The 18,176-nt window shown below is 40.0% G+C and overlaps 1 protein-coding gene across 2 annotated transcripts in view; it reads left to right on the forward strand.

Moving 5' to 3' along the window:
- Positions 1-18,176, forward strand: part of LOC127633481 (attractin-like protein 1) — a 142,425-nt gene that overhangs the window by 1,466 nt on the left and 122,783 nt on the right. The window lies entirely within an intron of this gene.

Below are 18,176 nucleotides of genomic sequence, written 5' to 3' on the forward strand. Positions count from 1 at the left end.
CCCGACACAGGTGGGCTGAATTAAAATGTTCTACTTTAGAGCACACTGAAGTTTGTTCAGCATTTAGGCCTACATTTTATACACTAGTTTCTATTAAACTGCACAGAAGAACTGGACCAAACAGCCAGTATAATTTGATGATTATAAAATTCCTGTTGCTTATGCTAATTGATTACACCTCTCCTTTACACATGTATGTGTATATATAATATTTGTATAAATTTTTTTATGATTCAGAAGGACGTGGTCTGACGAGAGTACTTTCACACATTTACTGTCATTATTAATTCTCTCTATGACTGTGTCTTTACAGAGGTTGTCAAAGGTACTGTGAATAGACATGATAATTTAGCTTTAAGCATTCATCGTTTGACAGCTGTATGATGAATGGAACTCTTGAACAAAGCTTCTGTACTGTTTCTTAAAATAGCATCCCGCTCTCATAGAGTAGAGTGGAGATCTCACTTCTCTCCAACTCAGAAGCAGCTGTGAGGATGCTTTTGGCATTATAAAGGCTGTCAGTCAAACTAAAGTTCAGAGTGACACACAGACCTGTACAAAAAAAGGATGAAAACTACAAAAGCTAGATGAAAACACTGGACTTTGAAGCATGTAGCAGTAAGTGGTCTCTGGTGTTCGGCCAAGTGAAGCTTTTATCTGACCATGCCACACTGTGTGATCATACAGTATTTTAGGTGCTGCTTCAAAATATGGCAAGACTAGCATTATAACTTGGGCCACCATGTAGGCCATTCTTGACAGACACACATGGAGATTTTAAAAGTGCATGATCATACAACAAAGTCTGTCGCCCTGACAGATACCAGATGCTGTCAAAAAGACTTACTAAGGTTTAGAAATTTGGCTTTTTTGTAAAGGGAAATAGTTACTTGTGTCAGAAACCTATGGAATGAGTCCCACCATTGGCACATGGATAATCACAGGGAAAGAGCAGCAGGGAAAGAGGAGTATGCATTTTATTTAGCTATATGAAGTCCCTTGCACCTGCATGCCAAGCTACATCTTGATGTAACCCTTCCTCATAATCACGCAGCTTATTTTCTGTAAGTTATGAGCTGAATGGGAAGCTAAACACTATTAAAGTGTGACGAAACTGCTCTAATCAAAAGACGAGTACAGCGTTTGCCATTTGCGTACCATGTTATCAGCGTGCCACTGATAACACGACACCGATCAATTCAGGCAGCTCTTCACTTTTTTGTTAATCATTCAAGTAAAACCCTCCTCTGCTTTACAGTATATTGTATTGCACTACGCTGTTGAGTGGATGACAGCGGATGGTACAGTGAATAACAGTACAAATTAAAAATGACTCAAACCCTGGTGTAGACCGTGGCTTAGTGTGCAGATAATTATGGATGTGTAATGGCTTGCGTTTGGTTTCTGACTCAGAAGCAATAATGCACCTAATAATGTAGATGGTGACTGTTTCAAATCTGCTTTAATATAGAATCTAGCTAACAAGTTAGATAATTTTTGATAATTTTAAGTCACAATGCACCATCGTAACCTGTTTTGTCTCTAAGAATAAGCCTTTTTAATTTATTTCTCAAATCCATTTAAAGCTGATGTAATTTTTTCGATCTTAAAATTCTACCTCTACCTAATATTCAGAGTCAAGCTTTTTGTAGGTTGATTACACAAAAGTGTAACACCATGGCTCTATGGTGTTATCAAAACCGTACTCTGTTTGAGTGGGCCATCCAACCTGATGCAGCAACGTTGGCTTGACCAATGGTGTGAGATTTGGGCAGGATTGTCTCTTTGTACAACCAATGGAGGATGGGAGGATGAATCTATTTGAAAACAGTAATTATTTGTGCTTTTCTATTTGGTGATGCTAGTGGTGCTTAAATTACACCTGTCAGCTTAAATTTCTCTGGATTGCAAGAAAAAAAGCACTGAAGAGATACAATGAAATCAGATCCTGTGAAATATTGTTTTTGAACAAAAAAATAAGTTATCAAAAGCAAGTTAATTTTCAACTTTTCAAGAGACAACATGGTGTGAGTTCTGTGGAAATACCTAGAGCAGTCATTTCATGATCTATAATCCAGTCTTACTTCAGATGGGTTAGTTGTCTGTTGCTGCTTGTGTCATTTCATGATGTAACTTTCTTTAGTCATTTTTCTGTACCTATGTTGTTAATCAAGTCATTTTTATTTGTATAGCACCTTTCACAACACGCATCATTTGTGTGAGCAGCTTTACAGAAAATCATGCATTAACATATGATTGTAAATTGTGTATAAAATTAAATTACAACTGTATTTAGAACCCCAGTGAGCAAGCCGAAGGTGACTAGCAAGGAAAACATAACAAGATGTTAGTTAATGGAGAAAAATAACCTTGGGAGAAAACAGGCTCAATGTGGGGGCCAGTCCCCCTCTGGCTAAATAACATATAATGAATATAATGCCAATATTAGTTGTTTATATGCAGTTCAAGTCATGGTTTAAAATTGATAAACTATAAGTGTTTAAAAAAACAGTCAGTGTTAAAAAATAAAGATTTTATTATGAACTGTAAGATTATGACTAATGTCTTTAAAGGAAGTTCAGATGCGATTGTTCTCTGTTATTTGGCTGATGAAGGCTTTTGTTGGCAATTAAATGATAGTCTATGTATTCCATTTCAAGAGTGTAGTCCATCAGACAAAGGTGATGCAGGCAGAGATCAATGAGGTGCATCGCAGTTCTGTTCAACAGTTAATGCTGCCTAAAGAAAATGAAATAAAACAGAATTTTAGGTTCAAGGTGAACGTGTGTCTGAATTATTTTATGATTTAATCACTTTTGTCTTTGTTTCTTTAGTACAAAGAGATATATTACTGAACCTGCAGACTTGAGTTACAATGCCAATTATATAGAAATAAAGTAAACTAAACTCAAAGCACCTCCTGAGATCATTTGCAGCACTAAAAAAAGAGTGAAAACTCTACACGGACTTGTTCCATGAGACGGGCTTGTGCTGCACGACTCTGAACAAACAGTGAATCAGACACAAGCATTGATGGCTTTTCTTTTGTCTGTTTTTTAAAATACAGTAAAGTGGGTTTCTTTTTGACTACAGCATTTCTTGTCGTGTCACTCCGATGTCTTGCAGGTCGTCCACCTGTTGCGGGTAGATGTGCAAAATAACCCTTGCATGAAATATATTTGGACGAGGAACTGGATTCAACCTTGTTACATTTTGCGGGTGGCGGGTGCTAGTTTCACACCCTGTCCACTGTTTAATATATTTGGCAACTTCTCATATCCATGGTTTTGCCATTTCCTGATATTATCGATCGTCATCTGTCCACAGATGGCATCGGGATAAACACAATGCACACACTGTCTGCAGTCTGGCTGTCAGCATAAATATTACACCATGTATACAGAGATTAGGGTTTGTATTGTGAATTTTGTTGTTTAATGTTCGTTACATGCTGTTTATCGCCTTTTTTTGGTTTTATGCATTACACTGTAAAAATCCCCCCACAAAAACAATTGTAATATTCCGGCAGCTGGGGCGGCAAAAAAATTCTATGAAATAACGGAAAATAACCAAATCATAATATAGTAATTTTCCATAATTAAAATAGAGTTTGTACCTTTAATTTTACTTGAGATCTTATGTATTTTTTTTTTTTTTAAAGCTTTTTAATGAAGGATATTTGCAACAATGAAATTACCTATAAATATGGTCGAACACCGCTATAATACAAATAATCAGCCTTAAAAGTGCAAAAGAGTGCTGCTATTATTTGGGTTTTATTATATAATTTTATGAAAAAATCTTGTAAATTTAAAATTTTTACTGTAATAAAATTATATAGCTAAATAAAACTGTTTAAAATGTATTGTTACAATAATATACTATTCATTTTAGATAATTTGAAGTTTAATATAATGTTTACATTTAACTTTACATAAAAAATCTTGTACATTTAATAGATCTTTAATGTTAAAGTATGCCCATATTTCTTTTAATTAATTGAGAACAAAATTATTATGATCATAATTACAATCATTTGGTGTTAAAATGGGTATCAATGTGTGAAAAAGCAGCATTACATTATCTTTCTTATACACCCTTTGAAACTGTCACTTATTTAAAACGACAGAAAATGTGTGGCCTCCAATTCAACAATGTGGCTGAATGACAAATTATAGAATGATGACATGCAGTTTTACAATACAGCTTTTAAACAATCAGCACACACTTACTTCCTGTTTTTAACATTTATTTCATTATGTTGTCCAAAAGACCAGATCAGAAAACAGTTGCACCTCTTGCAACATTCTTGCTAACAAAACTTGAAATTGTGTGGAATTTCTAACAATTTGTTATACAAATTAAAATACTCCAAATGGCTTTTAAGGAGTCAAAATAAATGAGAAATACAAAAATAAATAATCAAGAAAAAAAAAAAAAAGTATTTTTCCAGTAGTGTGAACCTAATATATACTTAAAATGTGATGAGAATTTGTGTAGATGCATCAATGGTACTATCAGACAACACTTAACGTTTACTCAAAATCAAGAATACAGTGGGCAAGAGTGAGTCTTTTGGAAAAGTCTATGTGAGACTGACATGAATATGAATGGAGGGAGGGAGATTGGACTCCAAGGTTTTCTTCTCTGAATAATGTTTTGTTTTACTCCCTCCATTCGTAGTCCACAATTTTTTATATCAGGGAAAGAACCTAGGACTGACTGCCATCTGCTTTCTGGAAGTTTTCATCACCACTTTCGATCCCTTGTCGGGAATTATCTTAAAAATGCATCCGTTGAATGAAATACAACAAACAACTTCAGTGATGAAACATGGACTCTACTGTAATATACTCTTTCTCATTTTAATATTACATTTAGAGAAGGGTCATCATTGAATAAATAAATAATTGCAGTCAAAAGCTTGGGTTTGGTCTCTGTAGGTTTGGGGGAGGAACAGGTTTCTAAAACTGAACCTGGGCAAGACTCGAGCACCCGGAGCATGTAACCTCCATGTAAAGTCTTTCAGTCATATGAAAATGTAGATGGACAACATTAGAAAGACTTTGAATATAATGCTATCAAAATAAACACCAGCACAAACTGCAGCCTTCAAAATTTCCACAGAAATTAATCAACAGCTCTCTGACATAGTCTGATAGGTAGGGTCTATTGCAACACTCTTGTATTGGATTGCATTAGATTATGCGGGGGAAAATATTTTCTATATCCATTTTGATGTATAAAATTGACTTCTGCTTTCTTACCTTTGCAAGAACTCCAATGTTGCTCCTTGGACAGCTGGGTAAGAGATGTTCAAGCAGTAGTAGGAGGCAAACATCAACACAACAGCATCAATGAAGACCGTGATGTAGCTATTCACAATGATTTGGTCCACAGATAAAATGAAGAACTTCCTGTTGTACAAAAACACAAGAGAGGGGATCTGTAACTATTTGTAACAAACTTAGTTCAAAGGCCAAGTCCAGCAATTATTAAATATTATTTGAATAGCGCCTTTCACAACACACATAATTTTGCATTATAGTCCAATGTACATATAATAAACCTTTAAGGAACAGTTTGGATTTTTTTGGCATTTGGTGTGAGCTGTTGTTAGTAATATCTATATATAAACATAGTTCGGGAATCATTTGTATTAAATAAACTGTTTCTGACAGTAATGAAGTTCACATATAAAGGATACCTGCAGAGGCTCATATGTGAAACCGAAGATGACTGCCGATGATGATGGAAAACATGACACTTAAATCATTGTAATTTCTGAAGTGAGACTTGCAAATTGCTATACAACATGCATAATGGTAATGTGCCTCATTTCATGTGTAGCCCTTGATGATGTATGTAAACTTTTAAAGTTTTCAAAGAACCACCACAACTAGAAGTGTAATCTTTGACATCTTTAACTATGGCCCAACACTCGCCTTTTTAGCTTCAGCTTTTCACCTTTCAACTCGCATCTTATCTGCAGAGAGAAACAAAAATCAAGTCTATGTGAGTGCATGGGACATGTTAATTAAGAAATCTGCAAAAATCCAAAGAAATTCATGTATTGAACACTGATGCGTAGGCAGCTAAACGTTTAAAACCATTAACCACCTCAACCGTACTACATCAGCTATGCTAATGAGTCGACTTTCCACTCAACAACTTGAGAGGAGAGAGTTGGATTAATAACCTCATAGTTTATAGCTAACACTTAATTGTATGCAATATGACAGGTCATACAGATTTAGTACATTTTCCAAACTTGAGTAAAGTCAAAGTCATAGTGTAATAATTAGAACGCTAATGCTACCAAACTTGAGTTTAGTATACTTGCCTTGCAGCTGCAACGTGTAGGCTGTGACTGTGGATTGTCTAATTTCCCTCGAAATTAGCCGTTGTTTGTTTGTCGAACATCAATTTTAGAATGTTCCCTCATCCACGCTGAATATCCAAAATTAAACCCATTCACACTGGTATGTTTTGTGGGCGGCTGTAGCTCGGTTGGTAGAGTGGGTCGGCCACTAATTGCAGGGTTGGTGGTTCGAATCCCGGCCCACATGACTCCACATGCCAATGTGTCCTTGGGCAAGACACTGAACCCCAAGTTGCTCCCAATGGCAGGCTAACACCTTGCATGGCAGCTCTGCCACCATTGGTGTGTTAATGGATGAATGTGTGTGTGTGTGTGAATGGGTGAATGAGTCACGAGTGTAATGAGTGTAAAGTGCTTTGAATACCTTTAAGGTTAAAAAGGCATTATATAAGTGCAGTCCTTTTACCATTTTGTAGCTCTTGCAATGTGGGTTTGTGCACCTTGTCATCTTTCCACCACCTGGATTCAGACTGTCAGTGACCCAATTTAATCCCTGCGAATATTGCACACGTTAGCTTATCGTTGTTCTTTCCATCGACCGCACTTTCTATCGATAAACCCTCCCCTCGAATGTTGCCGTTGTTGTGTTGTTTCACATGTTTAGAGTAACTTCCAAAGTGTCCAAAAATCTGAAATGGCTTGTCTCATAACGTTCAAGATGTATTTCTTTTAACGATTAAATAAATTATGTACAGTATTAATATATATTTTAAGTGTTACATAACTAAGAAAAATAAGTATATGTAAAATGACATAAAAAAAAATGTAATTTATAATCATACAAAACTGTATTTTACTGGAATTTCACATTGTTTAAAAATGTGTTTACAGTATTAAACTAGAATTTAAAAGTATCATACATTAAATAAAATATAAATATTGGTGAAATTTGATACATTTGTGAATTTATTTTAACAGATTAGAAAAAGGTTTTCTAATAAACATTTTATGGTTATTCACAATTACAGGTTTTCCATGTTATTCTACATTAGACATGTACATTCACTGTCTATTCCCGTAATTTTATTAATATTTTTCTGTACTTTAAAAATACAGGAAAATAAACTAAAATAAACAGTAAAAATCCCATAAAATTACAGATTTTTTGTACAGTGTATTACATCTGTTAGAAGTTCATTATTCTCTCTCTGTGAGTGATTCATTGATTAATTTAAAGAATATGATGTCTGTTGTGTTTAGAAATCATGTCTACTCTAAACTGCTGGCTAGGTGTTGGTGAACCGATCTGGTATTTGTGTTAAGCCAAGACTGTCGACATGATCTCTGTGCTATTTTTAGACTGATCTTTACTGGTGACCACTTCTGAAGTGTCATTCTCCTCAAGCATCTCAAGATTGACTTTTAGGTTAGACCAAATGCAAGGTATAATTACATCTTGTGATCATACACTGTATATGTTTGTATTTTTCCAGATATTTAGAATTTCTTTTAGATTTTAATTTAGAGAGCGAGGGAGATCATATATTCATGTTTCATGTAGACTGTGCTTGTGATCTTTAAAAACTGCTTGCTGCTTACACATTGTATCTAGTTGCACAATTTTGTTTTAGAGAGATCCTTGTCTTCCAATGGTGGATGCCAGTATGTCTTTTCGTTTAACCTATTAGATTTTAAAACTGGCTCCTGGGTTTCTTTTTATATGGATTACCATTTGGAATGTCAAAATTCAGGTCAGACAGAGGTGAGTTTGCTGATATATATATATATATATATAATACCAAATGTAGATCCTGTCCTTTTTAATGTTGAGAGTTCAGTCAGACGGCCACTGATGCAGGGCGTGTGGATGCTGCGTCTGTAGAATATTCTAATATTGGCTATGGTGTTTGAGCCAGCCTGTTTTGGCGCGAAACTGACCGCTCGTTTCGGCGCAACTGACCGCTATAAAACAGGTGCACAGACACCATTTCCTCAGAATTTCTTCCTTCAAGACAGCGATTACCTCTTGTCTCGAAGCCCTCTACCTTCGCCGTCGATTCACAATAGTCAGCGGACGGAATCTTCACGGCAGCGAGAAGACTCTCTGCTCCCCTGCAGTGCTCCGGCGAACATCACTCCGCCTCGCCGCTTGACGCTTCGCTGGTGAACGGACCTCAGCATCCTGATTCTCCGCAGCGCGTCGGCAGGTGTACAGTATATTTTTAAAGCAAAATTGTACTTGTGTGTATAAATGTAAGTTATATAAGTTATATAAATATAAATCTATATTTATATTTATATATCTAGAAGAGCCACTTACGTGTTCACGTCTTTTTCAAGATGTTGTTCCGTAAGTGTTCCTTGTGCGAGAGACACATCCCGCCGTCAGACAAGCATGAGAGCTGCGTTTTCTGTCTGGGCCGCGCCCACGCAGAGTCAGCTCTCATGGAGACAGACTGTCCTCACTGTGAGGACATGAGTCTCAAGTCGCTTCGCTCACGAATCGCCCTCGTTCTGAGGGACGATTCAGCCTCTCGCACCCTCCCACCAGCCTCTTCTGTGATTCCCGAGGGTTCACACGAGTAGGCACAGCGGGGCCGTGAGGCCGAGCAGGACGAACTTGAGGTGGATTTCGTGCCGGCACACGCCCCACGAGCCCCTCAATCTCCACGAAGCGCATATATCCCCATACGCTATGTGCGAGACGAGCTCCGGCCCTCTGATGAGCGTGCAGCCTCGTCTCGTTTGGTGGATCTGACGCTGGGGATGATGACGATGTCATGTCTCTCGCCACATCAGGCAAATGGTCAGTGGATAATGCTGCCGCCCCTCCCCCAGCGAGGGCGAGGAACATGCATGCGCCACTGACAGGGAGATGCTCCGTGTCCTTACAAGGGCAGTCGAAGAGCTTCACCCTGACTGGTCTCCCTCAGAGGAACCGTCTCGCCTCGATGAATGGTTCCAGTAGTGCGGGCGCGGTTAAACGGCAGCATCCTGCACATTTCTTCCCCGAAGTTCATAATAAAAACTATTCAAGTCCTGGCGCGCGACCTTATATGGCGCGCTCGCGCAGTGACGCCATCCTCTTTAATGTGGATAATTTCTTTGGGAAAGAAAACGGTTATATGCCCAATTACCCCCTGTGGAGGAGGCGGTAGCGGCACACCTCTGCCCAGCGAGTAACATATACATCCTTCCAAAACGTGTCGACAAACGTCCGCACTGGCGGGAAAAGCTTACTCAGCAGCAGAACAAGCTGGATCAGCACTCCACACAATGGCGGCGCTCCAGGGCAGAAATGAGTGATAAAGAAAAAGCCACTCTTTTAGATGCTATTGTGTCTCCAGCCAGCCTTTTTGGCGGCTCTATGAATAAGTTTGCTGAGCGTTATGTCGCGATTCAGCAGCAGTCACAGGCTATGAGACACTTTATGCCCACATGGAGTATATCACAGCCGGTTCGCCCTCGCTCTGTTTCGAGTCAGCGTGCGACTAAAAGCCTCACAGGCACCTGCGTATCATTACGTGCAGCAAAGCGCTCCTGACGGGCAATAGCATTTGAAGCGGAAAGCAGAGCCCACGATTCCCTCCGGGTCTGCTCCAAAAAAGGCTCGATTGGAGAGACACAAAACACTGTTCCCCATCTCCCCACTTTTGTTGGTCGGGAAAGGGATATTGTTATTCAAAATGTTGTTTTTGTGTCTTGCACTCAAATAAATGCAAAAATAAAAATGCAATAAGTGCAAAAAGAATACAGCATTCGTTGCAAATGCACGAGATGACCACACATTCTCAATAAAGAGCCCCCTTTTCCTCTTCAAAGCACACACATTATGCGCAACCGCTTCCCTAGAGTGAGCGTCGCATCATATCACAGTGAGCAAACCAAACTGCCTTCTGTCCCACTATGCGGATGCATGGCGATCCCTAACGGGTATTTCAGAATGGGTGCAAAAACGATCGAACAAGGATATACGATCCTTATTTGCACACCGGCCACCCCGTTTCAACGGCGTTCTGTCTTCCACGGTTTCGTCCGATGACGCGCCAATGTTACGAGCCGAAATACACCCCTCATCGTGAAAAATGCGATCGAGATTGTGCCAAATTGTCAAGCATAAAATGGTTTTACAGCCGTTATTTTCTTGTTCCAAACAAAGACGGAGGGCTTCGGCCAATCCTACATCTGAGACATTTTAATCGCGTACTTATAAAGTGCCTATTCAAAATGATTATTCAGAAAAGGATCTTATCGCATGTACGCCCACATAATTGGTTTGCGTTGATAGATCTGAAGGATGCGTACTATCATATCCAAATTGTACGACATCACAGGATGTTTTTGAGATTTGCGTTCGAGGGAACAGCGTATCAATTCATAGTCCTGCCCTTCGGACAGTCTTTGGCTCCTCGCACATTCACAAAGTGCATTGATGCGGTTGTCGCCCCTCTGAGACTGAGCGGCATGCGCATCCTAAACTACCTCGACAATTGGCTGTTACTGCCACAATCAGAGGTTTTTTTTATGCCAGCAAAGTTTTACTGCTTCAGCCAATTTACAGTGTCCATCTCAGTTAAAACTGGGGAGAACATTTCCACTGAAACTTGTTTCAGAAAGCACTGGGATTTGTGGCGGCGGCATCCGCCGTCATTCCATTAGTTCTCTTACATATGAGACCTCTTGAGTGCTGAAGCGCCGTGTGGCGCGACGTGCTTAGCGCCGATGACACATGCGAATCACTATATCCAGCCTCTGTTCAGCACCACGGACAGATCCTCTTGCATTTTACCAGCGAGGTGTCGTGCTGGGGCAAGTGTCACGCGGTGCCTAAAGCCATCGGCTGTATTCCTAGCCTTGAAGGCTTTCAGTCAGAAATATCAAACTGTCATGTCCTGGTTAGCTCAGACAACATGACAGTTGTGGCATATATAAACCGCCAAGGCAGAATTCAGGAGACTTCACCCTCAAACTGTATTGAGGATTTGGGAAATATCTGGCAAAGCAGAAATCTATCTATTTGCCTCAGTGGAGAATACTCACTGTCCCCTCTGGTACTCGAAGTCCCAAGTTGTCAGGCGAAAAGAGGTGACCACGGATGCTTCCAACACATGTTGGGGGGCGGTGTGCAATGGACACCCAACTTTTGGCACCTGGACAGGTGTGAGGAGGGCGTGGCAAATCAACCGCTTAGAGCTATTGGCTGTAATTCTAGCCTTAAAGGCTTTCAGTCTGAAATAGTGAGCTGTCATGTCCTGGTTTGCTCAGTCAACATGACAGTTGTGGTACAAACAGCCAAGGCTGAATTCATTCACCGCCACTGTCGAGAATGACGCGTCACCCCCTCCTATGGAGCGAGCATCATCTCTCCCTGAGAGTGACATATGTCCCAGGCTGCCTGAATTACTGTGCACGTCTACTGTTACACTAAGGGGCGATACCGGGTGAATGGAGACTTCATCCTCAAACTATACTGAGGATTTGGGAAATATTCAGCAAAGCAGAAATCAATCTATTTGCCTTAGTGGAGAATGCCCACTATCCCCTCTGTTCTTCGAAGTCCCAAGCCCCGCTGGGAAGGGATGCAATGGCCGGTGAAAAACAAATATGCGTTTCCTCCAGTATACCTGATCCACTCTGCCATATGCAAAGTCTGAGAGGACAAGGAAACATTCTATTAGTTGCACCTAAATGGCCAACCAGCCATGGTTTCTGGAAATGATGGAGATGCTGTACAGCTCACCATAGGAAATACCACTGAGGAGGGATCTCCTCTCTCAGGCACACAATTTGGCATCCCCAGCCCCAGCTGTGGAACCAGCATGTGTGGCTCCTGAATGGAGCATACTAAATGCACCAGAACTGACGTGTTCAGTCATAAACACCATTTTACAAGCCAGAGCACCGTCCACTAGACGCCTCTATGCACTAAAATGGAAGGTGTTCGCTGATTGGTGTCTCTCACACAGCAAGGACCCGGTAAACTGCCCCATACATGAAATTGTAATATTTCTTCAAGAGCGATTAGACGCGGGACTCACCCCGTCAAAGCTCAAAGTGTATGTGGCAACTAGATCTGCGTATCACGCACATGAAACCGGCGCCTCTATAGGCAAGTATGATTTAATCATAAAGTTCCTTAAAGGAGCAAGACGATTAAACCCATCTCGGCAGGCTACAGCCCCGACTTGGGATTTAACTTTAGTCCTAAATGCTTGGACTCTGTTGATTTGCGTATGCTCCCTATTAAGACCCCACACTACTGCTGGCTCTGGACTCAGAAAAACGGGTCGTTGACCTACATGCATTATCAGTCGACAATTCATGTCTGGAGTTTGGCCTGGTCTTTTAAGAGCCACTGTCAAACCCAGGAAAGGCTATTTACCCAAGGTCCTGACCACACCCTTCAAAGCACAGGTGGTTCATCTTCAGGCCTTCTCCCCTCCTCCATTTAATTCAGATGAGGCAAAAATCATTGCATTTGTTATGCCCTGTGCAGGCGCTACATACATACGTTGAGCATACTTGCCAGTGCAGACTGTCTGATCAGGTCTTTGTATGCTATGGAGGATGTGCAAAAGGGATGGCCTTCTCCAAGCAAAGACTTTCTTACCCTGGCTTATGAATCGCAGGTTCAGACTTGTCCAATTGGTGTTAAGCACACTCAAATAGAGGCATGGCCTCCTCATGGGCATGGGCGAATGGTGTGTCCTTACAAGCCATATGTTTTGAAGCAGGATGGTCCTCGCAAAACATGTTTGCAAGGTTTTACAACCTAGAAGTAACATCTCTTCCTTCACAAGTCCTTGCTATTCATTGGCTATATATATATATATATATATATATATATATATACTTATGCCCCCTTTTTAAGTACGGGCTCCACATCATTTACACAACCGCCTGCATTCAGGCTGTTATAATGCCATAAATCACAAGCACTTCATTATAAATAAACTCCCTTCCCGGCCGGGTTCATAAGGAGTAATTCATACTATATGGCTATAGCTCATATATTCATTATGAGTGCTCTCCTCCTGGCCATCAAGAGGATCACTCACTGCGGCATACACATGTTGGTCGCCATCCCATTAGACTGCGCCACCATGTTTCCTCTCTAGGAAATTATGTCGTGTAGTGCGGCGTGATGGGATTCTGTTCCCCGTATGCGTTAGTAATGCAATGTCAAGTGGACTGAAGTCGTAAGGGAACGTCTCGGTTACGTACGTAACCTCGGTTCTCTGAGACGAAGGGAACGAGACATTGCGAACGCTAGCCGCACCACAAGACTCAGAGTTCTTGAGGCACGAGCAATGCACTCCTTGTTCTCAGTCAGAAATTCTGAGGAAATGGTGTCTGTGCACCTGTTTTATAGCGGTCAGTTCACGCCGAAACGAGCGGTCAGTTTCGCGCCAAAACAGGCTGGCTCAAACACCATAGCCAATATTAGAATATTGGCGTTATTGTAGAGAGGTTTCAAATAGGTCGTGTATGAAGGCACTCCCCATATGCGTTAGTAACGCAATGTCTCGTTCCCTTCGTCTCGTTACGTACGTAACCGAGACGTTTCTCCCAAAAACACTACTTGTTGTTTTGTCACATGACCTTTAATGACAGCCCAGAGCTGAGTGTCCTGAACTGAGATCAGTCGGTTTAAAGGAAATGAAATGGAAATGAAATAGTGAAGACAAAACACAATGTACCTGCATGAGGATGCGGTGCCACACAAGGATAATGTTCAGCGAAAATTCTAATAAAATTCACTATGCATACATTTGGAACTATATCAGATGTTAATAATGATTATTTAAAGCAATAAAAAAAACATGAACTCATTGTGGGGGCTTTTTTCACCCATATTTTGAATGTTAGTGGCATTTTTGCCCTGAGCCCCAGTTTATTTCCGAACCTTAACTTTATTTTCCCATACTCAGAAGTACTTTTCACATGTCCAATTTTAGGTAATGAAACATATGAATGCTGTTTTTGCATGTAGCGACTCATGATCTAGCTATAGTTCTATGGTTGTACAGTGGAGAATATACTGGGTAGATGATACCACGGCTTTTTAAATAAATGAAGAGACCTGAATTGCGCAGTAGTGCTAACCTAATGTCCTTGCCTCCGCATCGTTCTTTCACTAAAAACAGCTTTTCTGTTACACAACAGTAAGGACTCAGCCTATTGAACAAGTGGTGGGAGGCAGCATTGCGACCACAGGAAGTCGCAGCCTTTGAGCGAAGGAAAGGTCAGGAAGCGATCAGCAGATATCAACAGACTGCCATTCACGTGGCAGGAAGTGGGGATTGAGTTAGTTGATGAAGAGGGGACTCACCGACGTGTGAACATGTGGGCATGGCTTAATATTAGTGCTGAGTAGGACCTTGTAGTTTTTTTTTTAACACTAAACCCTTTCGAATTTACCATAAAGTTAAGTTCACACAAAAATGAAATCAACCTACTCACCCTCATGTTGTTTCATTCAAACCCATATGACTTTGCTTTCTTCTGTGGAATACAAAAAGAGGTGTTGGGGACAGTCAACATTCATTTTCTGCCTTATCTCTTTTTTTTTGTTCCATTTGAACAGTCATATGGTTTGAAACAACATGAAGATTAGTAAATTATGAGATAATTTTCATTTTTCGATGAAAACTTCTGTATCACTTCAAGCACAGCCTTTTTTGTACTGTTGCTTTGGCTACGGCTGCACAATTAATTGTATTTTAATCGCAACCTCGATTTCTGCCTCTCACGGTTAATTAAGCATAATTCTTTGCGATATTAGTGCACTAGCAAACAGAAGGTGTCAGCCAGATAAAGTTGCAAATTGTTGTTCATTTTTCATTATAGGCCGTGTCTGCAGATGATAGACCAAACACAAGTTCTTTCCTGGTCAGTTTTCACCTCACCTGACCAATCACGTTGTCTTCAGAATTTCGCTACTGACCAATCACTGCTTCTCTTTCGAGCATGCGCTGAAATACAGAACCGCACCGCATAGGTTTACGAGTCTTGTATGTGCGGCGCACAAGGATAATGATACGGCGTTCTTTCCTTTATGCCCATGAAATTAATTCCATCTCGTGCTTTGATAATATATGTTTTATACAGAACAGCTGTGCTCTGAGTTCGGTTCGTGCACGTTGATAACATGCGCTAACCGGGTTATTTTAAAGTGCTACACATTTCAGAATATTTTGCCCTTAAAAAGGGTTTTATGCAACCAGTTTAAATATTTTGTCCATCTTAACATTATTGTTCTAACAAACTCTAGTCCACTGACAACCGCAACTCCTCACATGCCCACAAAATGATGCTTCATCATCACACTTGCAGTAAAAACATTCATTCAGTCAACTGAATGAATTAATAGAATACAACAGGTGTATTTTTTTTACTCACAGACTTAAAGCTGTTTATCTGTGCACAGCATAGAGTTACAGCTGTTATAAACAGATGTGGATTACTTGTTGTGTTTTTCTCATGAAACAAACAGAATATGAGAAACTGTTACACATGATTAATTAAAGCAAATTCTCCAGTTGAAAACAATCCCTTAACCACCTCGATATGGTGCGTACATCTGAACCAGTTAATGGAGGCCGGGTGGCAGCTTCTGGGTCCTAGCGCCTGCCGAATGCAACCTCTGCCAGTGCGATTTACTGTATATGTGTTTTGTTTTACGCAATTTCGTCCCGTTGCGACTTATAGTCAGATGTGACTTTATTTCCGGACAATACGGTAAATAAATACACAAATAAATAAATATTTTCTGTGGCATTGCAAGAATGAATTTGCAAGAACCAATCACGCTACTACGACTGACAGAATGTTCATAAAAAAGGAAAACTATCGATAAAGGTTATGTGGGATAGTGGTGTGCTGTGGGACTTTTCATTCATAAAACGTGTGCCGTGACAGAAAAAAAGGCTGGGAAACACTGCTGTAGGGTATGTGGATAAATAGTAATGTTAATAATATTCTAAATAATTTTAAGAATGGATCTTAAAAGAGGACGCATGAGCTTGTTTGCACATGATGTCACGTCACCGCGTTGCTGTGGCGCGAAATGCAGATGGAGGGCAGGAAGTGATTTTCTACATAGGAAAGCACGATCACAGACTCAAAATGCCTATGTTTTGCATCTTTTACGGTTGCTCAAATTGAGCAAACCGAAAAACCACAAGGAGCTTTTATCGTGTACCAAAAGTTGTTGTTCATAAGGGGAAAATGCAAGAAATTTACTGAAAAACGCTGGAAAAAATGCATTGAGCACTTCACCAAAGGTAAGTTAATACAACTTATGTGGCTAAGTTTATGTAACGTTTGCTGTTTCCGTACTTTGTAAAGTTAAAATAAAAAAAAAATATATATATTTTCTTTGAGTTTGTACCTCTGTAACTGAACAGAGGTGCAAACGTAGCGTAGCGATAGCAAAGCTAATTACAAAGCCTTTGCAGGCGAACGAAAATAACTTACCCTGCCATGCAATTGCAATGAGCTGCAATGACTTCTCCGTTTTGTTACGCGATGATCCATGTCTTTAGTGGCCTTTCGGCGGACCTTTTGAGAGTGGTTAACCTAATCATGTAAAGTAAACAACCATAACGCTAACATCGAGAGGCGCCGCAGCATTTAATGTTTGTTGCTAGGTTAATCCACAGGACAAAAAAGAAATGCCACTCACCCGAAAACATAACGACAGTTTGGCGAAAACCAAACAACATTGTGGAGCACCTTCGTACAGAGGTTGTTGACCCAACCACTAACAAAAAAGTTGTATGTCTCCACACTTTTTTATGCTTTCATTTGTTTTCTGGAGTTGAAGGATGTCTGGAGGACAAGCAGGCAAGTATTCAGTTGAAAAATTGCTCCTCTTCAAAATATAAGGATCACGTCTAACATAATATGTTGTGATTTTCTGTTTGCATCTTTCTCTCGTAATCGCATCTATACTAGTCTCGTCCATTCTGCTTTTCACTTCCTGCCCTCCATCTGAATTTTGCGCGTCATAAGAATCACGTGACTGCAAACAGACTATTGTAAACACCCGAGGAACTGTTTCTATTAGCAGTAAAGAATGGGCAAAACATGCCTTTATTTTGGCCAAAAGGAATCATTTACTAGTTTTCAGTTCTAACAACTGGCTTAAAATGATGAAATTAAAATGTAATTTGATGTTTTTTGTTATTTTACAATCAAGATCTAAGCAGTGGTAACAGTATTTTTATTTATTTATTAATTTTTTAAATTGTGTAGCCCTGTAAAGAGAAAAAAACCGTTTTCAAATAACAGAATAATTGTGATTAATAATAGTGGTTAACATTTTTAGCAAAATAATCGTGATTAACATGTAGCCCTAGATTTGGCTTTTGTGTAGAGTTGCAAAATCTTTATTCAACTCCCTCCGTGTAACTGTCTGAATGCCTGAGGCTAGCCTTCAAGCCGGGGTGACTGAACCTTGTCCATTGACAGCTTCAGAGCCACTGGGATAAGTATAAATCCTGCATGTTGGTGGATAGGTCTATGGTGCTACTGATCCATAAATAATTCATGAAAACCTGGTGAATAATTGAACTGTTGACTTACCTACAGTTGCCTTCTCTTTGCCTCTCTGCTAGGCCGATGAGTGTGTCGCATTCCAAAAAAACCTCTCTCTCTCACCAGCCTTCAGGCTGAGGGATATCCTCCCCAGCACAGGAAGTGGTGCACTGTGATTACCTATTTTTACTGCTTTTAAAATCCTAGTGTGTAATTATAGACATTGAGAAAACAGAGTGGAAAAATTGTGCAGCAACTTGTTAATAGGCTGTGATTTAGGCTACAACAAGAAAGTTAGAGCCAGATTTGTAGC

This window comes from Xyrauchen texanus, chromosome 40 (assembly GCF_025860055.1).
Source record: "Xyrauchen texanus isolate HMW12.3.18 chromosome 40, RBS_HiC_50CHRs, whole genome shotgun sequence".
Taxonomy (NCBI): domain Eukaryota; kingdom Metazoa; phylum Chordata; class Actinopteri; order Cypriniformes; family Catostomidae; genus Xyrauchen; species Xyrauchen texanus.